We start from the raw sequence: 7,828 nt of genomic DNA, 5'->3' as shown, positions 1-7,828 counted from the left end.
CATTGTTACCAATTGGAGAGGCAGTCCGTGGATGGAGGACTTCTCTCTCTCTCTCTCTCTCTCTCTCTCTCTCTTTCTCTCTCTCTCTCTCTCCCTCTCCTTCTTTCTTGTGTATCTCTGATTTTAAAGAAATTAAATAAATTTTTATAAAAATGAGAAAAATCACATGGTATGAAACCACAATTTTTCAAAAAAAAATAATTACCCTTACGTGAATCCACTTGTACACATTCATCTGTAAAAGTGGGCAGCAGGAATTAGGACACAATTGGCTAAGTCCCCACCACAGACACCCCTGTTCCCATATGAGTGCTGCTTCAGCTCATCCACACGGCTTCCCACACTTTGAAGATAAAGCATCATGGGAAACTGCACCTGATGCTACAAGCGAATGAGCTCCTACCACTGACGTAGGAAACACAGACTTTTGCTCTAGGATTTAGGAAGACCAACTCCTAGATGTTGTAGGCATTTGGTATTGTTGAGCTGTCAATCCAAAGGCAAAAATCTCCCATTGTCAACTCACTGTCCATCTCTACATTTCTGTTTCTCTCACCAATTCTCTCTCTGTCACTGTTCCAATGTCATTAGCATAGTTAATAATGAAGCAAAGGTTATTTTAAAATGAAGGACATGGTATTGCTAACAATGGACATTAAGGGCACACACATATTGTAATGAAATGAAGTCGTTGCCTACAACTGGTGAAACAACAACGAGAAAAAAAAATTCGTATGATCTGAATCCTATCATAGCCATCACCCTACACCCCCAGGACACCACATCTGCACTGAGCCCTGTCCTGTCTGAGGCATCTGACCCCATGCCTGCTATATAGGGGCAGCACATGCAAATAGGGCCTCCCTCTGCCCATGAAAACCAGCCCAGCCCTCACCCTGAAGCTCTGGCACAGGAGCTCCAGCCCCAGCACTCCCAGGTGTCCACTCAGTGATCGCACTCAACACAGACGCTCACCATGGAGACTGGGCTGCGCTGGCTTCTCCTGGTCGCTGTGCTCAAAGGTAATGATGCGGAATGCGGGGCACTGAGTCTGGGAGAGGACGTGAGTGAGAGACCCAAAAGTGTGAGTGACAGCTTCCTGACCAGGACGTCTGTGTTTGCAGGTGTCCAGTGTCAGGAGCAGCTGGTGGAGTCCCGGGGATCCTGTCACGCCTGGGGAATCTCTGAAACTCTTCTGCAAAGCCTCTGGATTCACCATCAGTAGCAGCTACTGGATGTGCTGGGTCCGCCAGGCTCCAGGGAAGGGGCTTGAGTGGATCGGATGCATTTATACTGGTGATCGTAGCACGTACTACCTGATCTGGGTGAATGGCCGATTCTCCATCTCCAGAGAGAATACCTAGAACACGGTGTCTCTGCAAATGAACAGTCTGACAGCTGGGACACAACCCTGTATTACTGTGCAAGACAGCTGAACCCAGACACAAACCTCCCTGCAGGGGCCTGTCTCCACCAGGGGGTGCACAAGACTCACTGAGCGCAGATTCTGGTCATGCACAGGTGCAGAGTGGGATGAAGCCCTGGTTTCCTGTCAGGGAACTGGGGTTTCCTCTCCTGTCACAGTTTTGAGGGAAGAATTCTTCTTTTATGAGTCTGACCCTGCTACTGATTCTCTGACGTGGAGAAGTTTGATGTGACAGGAGAAGTCCTATATGAACGAATCCAGGCTCAGCAGTCTCCAGGATCACCAGGATCAGATATGTGGGACAATCTGGGGACATCGTGAGTGTTTTCCAGTCTGACAGGACAACTCTCTCAGGGCACTGCCAACTTTAGGGAAATTTTACATTTCCCTTTCTATCCAGCGATAGCTGAGCCAGGGTTTGGGTTTAAAAATCGGCTATTTAATATCTCTCACCTGTCAAAACGAGCGAGTGTGCTGAACTGAACCAACCTTTCATTTTACACTGTGGGTGATAAACACTCACTTTCCACAGATTTTATTCACAATCTCCATTTACCATTTAATCCTAACACAGTCTGTGTTCCTTGAGTGAACGTCACAGCACTCAGGACTGTACTTGCAGCTCAGCTGTGTCTCAGGTTGAGCTTCTGCAGGCACCTGGGAAGCCTACAGAGAATTCCTCATCCTCTAGGTCCTGGGACACTCCTGGGGGCTCCCTGACTGAACTTAGGAGGGAAATGCACTGGACATCAGCAGTCAAGGTCATTACTGAATGGAAAGTGTTGAGTGTGCACTTCCAGCTGATCTGGTTCTGTCGCGTGTTGTGGGACCCCCTGCACCTGCTGTGGTTGAGGGAGAGCAGAAAGTGGGACACACAGTGGCTGTGCACTCTGGGGCTGGAGTCCACATCACGGGGAGCTGTGACTGTGGCTCCAGCATGATGACCAGTGTCCTGAGGCTGGATCACAGCTGCAGGAAGAGCCAGTCCCAGAGACCATTTGTCCAGAGTCCCTACTCTTCACTCCATGTCTATGCTGGCTGGAATCATCAATCGATTTGGAATCCTTCATCAGTTTTAGAGAGGGAGACACCCAGGCTGCATATCAGAGTGCTGGACTGAATATATTTACATTCTTTCTTTCTTTCTTTTTTTTTTTTTTTTGACAATCAGATTTAGACAGTGGGAGAGAGAGAGAGAGACAAAGATAAAAGTCTTTGTTCCATTGGTTCCACCAAAATGGCCGCTACAATCAGCATGCTGTGCCGATCCAAAGCCAGAAACCAAGTGCTTCCTCCTGGTCTCCCATGCAGGTGCAGGGCCCAAGCAGTTGGGACATCCTCCACTGTCTTCTCAGGCCGCATCAGAGAGCTGGAGTGGAAGAGGAGCAACCGGGACAGAATCCAGTGCCGTAACCGGGACTAGAACCCAGATTAGCCTAGTGAGCCACGGCACTGGCCCACATTTACATTCTTAACCACACTTGTAACAGACAGTGCACCCTGGAAGACAGCAGATGATGGATCTGTTATGAGGCCCCATCACCAAGGTGGGAACACTGATGCAGTTCCATGTTCCTGGGTTCCAGCTGCCAAGCCTTGAGTGCACTGCCTTTTTTATCATCTCCATAAAACATTGGCAAACACAACACCAGTATTCAGAGTATTGAATCTTCATGATTTGCCATATTTGCCATTTAATTATCATAAATGTTTGATAAATAATTGAATATAGACATATGAGGTACAATGATATTGTTGTAAACGAATGTATCAAATTGAGTGGAATTATGAAGTCACTCCTATTGACATGCTCATCACAAAATCCACATGTTCCCATGGTAGATTGTCAGTTGTCTTCTGTTTTGGAATTCTGTAGACACAATATTTGCTTAACTGCTGTCACCATGCTGTACAGTAGATCCCTCAACATGTGGATCCTGTGGGACTGAAACTCTGACCTTGCTCCAATGTCTCCTCTGTTCCATGCCCTTTTCTTCCATTATTGATTCCTTCTTCCATGAAAATTTCACTGGATTATATGTGTGAACACTCGTGAACGACGCTGCTTTAATTGCACATGGAACTGCAGTTGTATTTTCTATAGAGGCTGTGAATCCCATGCACATCTCCCTGGGATTTCACATTCCTGCTACCCAAAATGCTGTTTGAAGATCCTGTGATAACTGTATGTCTCAGTTTTTGATGACTTTCCATAATGGATTTACTAATTTACCTGACTCCAGCCTTGTGCAACCAGAGTGGTCATCTCTCTTCCTTCACAAGAATTGTCAGCTCTGGCTTGTCTGGTAATACTCATTCTAACATGAAGGATGGGACATCTCATTGTGCTTCTAAAATGTACATACATGATGATCTGAGATTTATGGCATTTTACATGTTTGCTTTTATATCATTTCTTAAATTTTATAGATGTAATATACATTTAAAAATTCATAGATTTTGTTTTAAAAGTTGTATGTACGTTTTTATCTAAAGCCACAAAGACTGAGACTGACAGTGATCATCTAACTCCTGGTCACTTCCCAGGTGGCTACAAACGCTTCAGCTGGAACAGGAGACAGCCAGGTAATTAGAATTCATTCCAGGTCTCCAACGTGGGAGTTCTTGGAACTTCACCTACGGCCTCCCAGAGTGGGCTTAGGCAGGAATCTGAAACTGGAACAAAACTAGGACACAGCACTCAGCATCCTGATGCAGGAGCAGCAATCCCATTGCTAACTCCAGTGCTGCTCCTGTCACCACCTTGTCAGGAACTGCATTTAAACAATTGATGTCTTCCCTTGGGATTCAGTTTTCTGTGTTTATTCAACATATGCATATAGGCTCCTAATGATATATAAAATTAATTTTCCATTTATTTTAATATCTATTTATTTAGTTTGAAAGGCAGTGTTATAGCAAGAGAGGAAGAGACCAACAGATGGAGAGAGAATCTTCCTTCCACAGGTTTCCTTCCTGAATGGCTGCAAAGGCTGGGGATGGCTGAGCCTGAAGCCAGGAGCCTGGAACTTCCCCGAGTTGCCCACAGGGTTGGAAGGGGACAAACACTTGGGTCATGGTAGACAGTGATCACCATTGCACTCCCTACCTCTGTGAGTTCAAGCATGTGGACTGCATATATAACTAATGTCAAATACTGTGTGTCCACGTGTACCTGCATTATTTCTGTTAGCATATTATGCTCAAGGCTGACCCAAGATTTCCTAATGACAGAGCAACCTCCTTCTTAACACTGAATAATATTCCATGTCAAATGTAACAGACTGCATTCACCGTTTTATGCACATTTCACTTTATTGTAGACTGAACTATTGTGAACACAGCGGCATTACCTGAACCCAGGACTGTGGGTGAATTGTGACACAGTGACTTCATACCCAGTGCTTGAGCTGAACTCGGAGTCATGATTACTAGACACAGGGAAGAGAGGGAACAGCAGATGGCTGCTACCAGGACACAAAGCACCACTCAAAGCAAGGAATAATTCTGCCCCCACCACAGTGGGCTGACTCACTTCACTACAACCCACGACATGTTCCACAAATAAACAGTACTGAGGACACCTGGTCTCCCAACACAAAGTGATGGAACGGAGGTAGAAATGTGAATGACAGTGAGTTGATCTGTGCCTATTTCTGCAACACACAGATTCCAATAGCACACTACACCCCACTAACATGCACAGTGTTCTGAGTTAATGAACAGTTTTAAAATAACGTAATGGATGAATAAGGAAACAAGACATAGTATCCTTAAATGAATCCACTTGCAGTCTTTCATCTGTGTAAATATGGGCGGCAGGCATTAGGACAAAATTGGCAAAGTCCCCACTAGGGACACCCGTGTTCCCATCAGAGTGCTGCTTGAGCCCAGCCACAGGGCTTCCCACACTTTTTCCTGATAACACATCGTGGTAAACTACAGTTGACGCTATAGTGATAGAGCCCCTACAACTGACAAAGGAAACACAGACGCAATTCTGGGCTCCAGGGTTTAGAAAGGCTAACTCCTAGATGTTGTAGGCATTTGGGGAGTTTGGGGCTGTCAATCCAAAGGCAGAAATCTCCCATTTTCATCTTTGCTGTCCATCTCTATACGTGTGTTTCTCTCACCCCTTCTCTCTATCACTATTCCAATGTCTTTCATATAGATGATAGAGAGGTCAATAGATGATATGAAACAATTGTTATTTAAAAAATGAAGGACATGATATTGCTTACACTGGATATTAAGGGTACACACATATTAAAAGGAAACAAGGTCATTGCCTTCAACTGTTATAAAAAAAGCAATAAAACATAAAAATTCATATGATCCAAATCCTATCATAGCCATCACCCACAGGACATGTACATCTGCCCTGGGCCCTGTCCTGTCTGAGACATCTACTCCTGGGCTGGCTATATAGGAGCAGACATGCAAATAGGGCCTCCCTCTGCCCATGAAAATCAGCCCAGCCCTCACCCTGCAGCTCTGGCACAGGAGCTCCAGCCCCAGGACTCCCAGGTGTCCACTCAGTGATCGCACTCAACACAGACGCTCACCATGGAGACTGGGCTGCGCTGGCTTCTCCTGGTCGCTGTGCTCAAAGGTAATGATGGAGAACGCGGGGCACTGAGTCTGGGAGAGGACGTGAGTGAGAGACCCAAAAGTGTGAGTGACAGCTTCCTGACCAGACGTCTGTGTTTGCAGGTGTCCAGTGTCAGCAGCTGGAGCAGTCCGGAGGAGGAGCCGGAGGAGGCCTGGTCAAGCCTGGGGGATCCCTGGAACTCTGCTGCAAAGCCTCTGGATTCTCCCTCAGTAGCAGCTACTGGATATGCTGGGGCCTCCAGGCTCCAAGGAAGGGGCTGGAGTGGATCGGATGCATTTATGCTGGTAGTAGTGGTAGCACTTACTACGAGAGCTGGGTGAATGGCCGATTCACTCTCTCCAGAGACATCGACCAGAGCACAGGTTGCCTACAACTGAACAGTCTGACAGCCGCGGACACGGCCATGTATTACTGTGCGAGAGACACAGTGAGGGGCCCTAGGGCTGAACCTAGACACAAACCTCCGTGCAGGGACGCGCGGCTCCACCAGGGGGCGCACAAGACGTACCGAGAGCACATTCTGGTCTTGAGCAGGTGCAGGAAGAGATGAAGCCCTGGTTTCCTGTCAGGGAATTGGGGTTTCCTCTCCGGTAGCCGTTTTGAGGAATTAATTCTACTCTTGTTGTTCTGACCCTGCCGATGACTTCAGTGACGGTGATAAAGTTTGATGTGAAAGGAAGGAGTCGTTAATGAACAAATTCAGTTCATAAACAAGGACAGCAGTCACGAGGATCAGAGATCCTGGGAATCTCTGAGGACCCTGGTGATTCTTTTCCAACCTGACTCAGGACAGCGCCCTAGGGCAGTGCCGATTTTAGGACAATTTTAGTTTTCCCTTTAGAACCAGGGACAGTAGAGCTAGGGTTTCTGTTCTGGTAAACCTCAACTACCTAAGTCATCCCTCTCCTCCCATCAAAATGAGCATGTGTACCGAACTGAACCTACATTTTTTTTAATCTGTGGGTGATCCATATTTCTACAGATTGTGCCCACATCGCCATTTTCTTTTTATTCCTAAAACATTTAATTGCTCCTGTGTGAATGTCACAGCACTCAGGAATGTATTTGCTGCTCAGCTTTGTCTCAGGCTGAGCTTCTGCAGGCACCTGGGAAGCCTACAGGGACTTCCTCATCCTCTAGGTCCTGGGACCCTCCTGGGGGGCTCCCTGCCTGGACTCAGGAGGGAAATGCACTGGACATCAGCAGTCAAGGTCATAACTGAATGGAAAGTGCTGGGTGTGCACTTCCAGCTGATCTGGTTTTGCTCCAGTGTCGTGAGACCCCCTGCACCTGCTGTGATTCAGGGAGAGCAGAAAGTGGGACACACAGTGGCTGTGCACTCTGGAGCTGGAGTCCACATCATGGAGAGCTGTGTCTGTAGCTCCAGCATGATGCCCAGTGTCCTGAGGCTGGATCACAGCTGCAGGAAGAGCCAGTCCCAGAGACCATTTGTCCAGAGTCCCTGCTCTTCTCTCCATGTCATGCTCACTGGCATCATCAATCCATTTGGAGTCTTTCATTAATATTACAGAGGGAGACACCCAGGCTGCATATCAAAGTGCTGCATGGAGCCCATTTACACGCATTCCCAGACTAGTAACTGACAGTGCACCCTGGAAGACAGTAGATGATGGATGTGTTAGGAGGCCCCATCATCAAGGTGGGAACACTGATGCAGTTCCATGCTCCTGGGTTCCAGCTGCCAAGCCTTGAGTACACTGCCTTTATTTATCATTTCCAAAAACGTTGGCTAACATGGCTAACACAACACCAGTATTCAGAGATCTGAA

The 7,828-nt window shown here is 47.0% G+C and overlaps 1 pseudogene; it reads left to right on the top strand.

Annotated features, from left to right (window-relative positions):
* Positions 1-5,992: 5,992 nt before the first annotated feature.
* Positions 5,993-6,588, top strand: LOC149120229 (immunoglobulin heavy variable 3-66 pseudogene; annotated as a pseudogene).
* Positions 6,589-7,828: the final 1,240 nt, after the last annotated feature.

Source organism: Oryctolagus cuniculus, chromosome 20 (assembly GCF_051225735.1).
Source record: "Oryctolagus cuniculus isolate XC-2025 breed Fujian yellow rabbit chromosome 20, ASM5122573v1, whole genome shotgun sequence".
Taxonomy (NCBI): Eukaryota; Metazoa; Chordata; class Mammalia; order Lagomorpha; family Leporidae; genus Oryctolagus; species Oryctolagus cuniculus.
This window is presented reverse-complemented; position numbering and strand designations above follow the sequence as displayed.